Here is a 3,535-nt window from a genome sequence, read left to right as displayed (position 1 = left end):
ATATTATCAGGAAAGGGGGCGCTCAAGGGTGCAACAGAGAGTCAAGAGCTCAATTGCCAGAAACATGGATCTCACTCCTAAATCGGTTCAATAGGAAATCACCTAGGCAAAGAGGGAATTAGCAGATGAGAGGTGCACTCTCATAGACGTAGAGGTTTTGGAAAAGGTGGTTGATTAGGTTCTGGATGTAGGGCATATTAGAGGTTGCTACAATCAATATATGTACACTATAGACATCCATTGGTATTTAAAATTTATTTGGGAACAACACTTGTTGAAAGGATTGAGATCAAGGAGGACATATTATTGGCCTTGAATCAAATGCAAAGGCATATGATATCAATGGATCAAATGATTGGATGTCATGAGAATCACATGGGCATTCCACCTGATCTTGGCTACACCCGAGGAAGCAACAAGGAGCCCATTCTAGTTGAAGCCACCACTTCAAATAAATTTGGTTGAACTTCTTTTAGTTACCATGTTTTTAATACTTTTATGCCTTCGTTCTCTAATTTTCTACTTAAAAATGGCCTTAGAGGCTCAGTAGCTATTCATAGTATTTTGTTTTGAGGAATTTGATCAATACTCTCTCTTTTGTGATTCTAAAACAACTCAAGTTTTGTATCTTGTTTGGTTTCCCTGGTGGCAGACTAGACTCAGGCTTCAAAATCCATGAATCAACTCCATCTTGAACAATGAATGAATTACATATCTCTCTCATATTAAAGTCTCAACAGCTAGTCATAGTATTTTGTTTTTAGGGCTTTGATTAATAATCTGTTTTTCGATTTTGGAACAACTTAAATTCTTGTATATGATCTGGTTTCTCCAGTGGCAAACTAGAACTAGCTTCAAAAAACATGAATGTATACCTTTGATTTAAAAGTATATATATATGAATTACACATTTTTCACATTGAACCATATAAAACACCTTTCAACATAATAAATTTGCTTTTTTAAATAAATTAAATAAATAATAAATTTGGCCAAAAACTAATGAGAACAAAATATGCAAAATATTTTGACCACTAAACAAATTATTATCCCCGTTAAAAAAATACCATATATATATATATAACAATGCTCAAAATTACCAAGGTACCACACAAAAGGATGAGACATAACACAACTCAGCATTAGTTCCAATGCTTACTGAACAACAACAACAGATTGTGATGATTACCTCCGAAAAAAAAGAAATTAGTACCAAACGAACTCATGCATCAGAAAGCTCGGATTCTGATAGAGAAATCTTGTCAAATATAAATGAGTCACAAAGGGCCATTGTATCTTCCACACCCAACTCTAGTGGTTGGCGAAAAGTGGAAAAAAAGAGAGAGTAGGAAATAGCAGAATAAGGTAACTCTCTAATGAGTTTTTATTGATCTTGGTCAACAGGATCCATTATCATGCATATGCTTTTAGCATCTACTATATGTAATTTTATGAATAAAATTATGATTTTTCTATGGAATAAAAAGACTAGATATATATATATATGAAAATATTCCTAAACAAATGATTCATATTCATTTGCAAAGCCTTGAACTTGACTCCTATGGATAACATTAACAAACATGGTCATGATACTTTACTTATTATATTTAACATTTACAATGTAAAGTTATTTTCCAAGAGACTTCACACTTGAGAAAAATATATTCATAATATTTACACCATGGTTTATTTACAAATCAATGTTGGCCATTTATGTATGTGTGCATTAGTAGAGGGAATTTTTATAATATTTAGGTTTACAAATGCAATGGGTATATGAATATTTGTAATCCTGGGAATATAAAACATAGTTCCATCAATTTGTTAATCTAAACAAATGAAGAAAAAAGTTGAAAATTTTAGGAAATTATTTTATATTTATAAATTTGATAAATCAAAATTAAATACTAATAATAAAAAAAATTATAATTATTATTAATTAATTATAAATATAATAATAATAATATAATGATTTAATATTATATTATAATTTATTTATTTATTAATTTTTAATATAAATTATATCTATATATATTAGATTATGTGAGTTTTTAGATGATTGGAACACCTAACATGTGGCTTGAGTAGCTACGATCCAGGGGCATCTAAACCATCAAAACTACTCGGGGATCACAGTAGCCTTTAGCATGGATATATATATATATATATATATATATTAGGTTATGTGAGTTTTTAGATGATTGGAACACCTAACATGTGGCTTGAGTAGCTACGACCCAAGGGAATTTAAACCGTCAAAACTACTCGGGGATCACACCAGCCCTTAGCATGGATATATATATATATATATATATATATATATATATATACACACACACACACATATAACTTTGATATACTTGTGGGTATGATTGATTGTTTGTTGTTTAAAATGTGTTATTGACTACATAAATGGATTAAATCCCTAAAAATTATTAGGAGAACTTGGATTGTGCATATTACATAACTCAAATTTGTAATTCTAACAAATATCTATCAGATTTTGAGCAAAATTGACCAAAAAAATAAGCCTAGAAAAGCTCTAAAACATAGAAGAATTAGAATACAACTAATCTTATTAAGATATTTATTAATAATTGATATTCCATAAAATGAAATAATTCATTTAATATCCGTTAATATCAAAAATACCTTTAAATTTCTCTATGAATTTTTCATTAGTAAAGCCATTCATGGCTAGTTTCACGAGAGGGGGCTCGACCCCTTCCTTTAGTCAGATTGTCTCAGGAGTTTATAGGAATGTTGGATCGGCTAGAAATCCCTCCCAAACTCCTCATCATTCACATTCCTTTCCAAGCTTAGCTAGAAGAAATGGAGATTATGGCCACTCAAAGAAACCATTGCATGGAGAATTTTGACAAAATAAAATTCAAGTGCATTGTCTGTCAAAAGCATTGTAAGATCCAAAGTATGAGGTTAGGTCCAAAGTATGTTATGTTCTACAAGTTAATTGGATTATGGCCCTCTAAAAAGACCCTGATCTATTGGATCTGTTAATATCCTATAGTCATAGTAGTCAAAAAACAAGTTTGTCTTTCAAATGATTCGATAAATGTATAAAGGTTTAGCTATGATCTTGTAGAAGATCAACCTATCGTGTTAATTTAGAACAAAATTTTCATTATTCAAGGTAATTATGTCAAATTGTGTGAAGAGTCACAAAAATGGTCTTTTATATCCTAAGGGGTCAAGTTAAGTAGGTCTAGGGTCAAGTTTCATCAAGAGATCATGAGCAAGGTCGTGTTGTCATGCCTTGTCATCATGGGAATAAATTTGTAGGGTATCTTGAGTCAGTTAGAATGTCAAATCATGATCAGTCATGACATCATCATCAATACAATAGTCAAGAGGACAGTTATGCGCTTCTGCCAAGTGTTGTGTTTTCATTATTCAAGTTCAAATCGCAATCATCGCCCATCAAATCCACACTCAGCCACCTTGGGAGTTTGAATGCATGGTTTATCTTCAGAAAAATATCACAGCTCTTCATTTATTCATCGGAAGCTAGCTA

Source organism: Pinus tabuliformis, chromosome J, assembly GCF_031772625.1.
Source record: "Pinus tabuliformis cultivar Carrire ecotype Pingquan chromosome J, CPIR1, whole genome shotgun sequence".
Classification (NCBI taxonomy): Eukaryota; Viridiplantae; Streptophyta; class Pinopsida; order Pinales; family Pinaceae; genus Pinus; species Pinus tabuliformis.
This window is presented reverse-complemented; position numbering follows the sequence as displayed.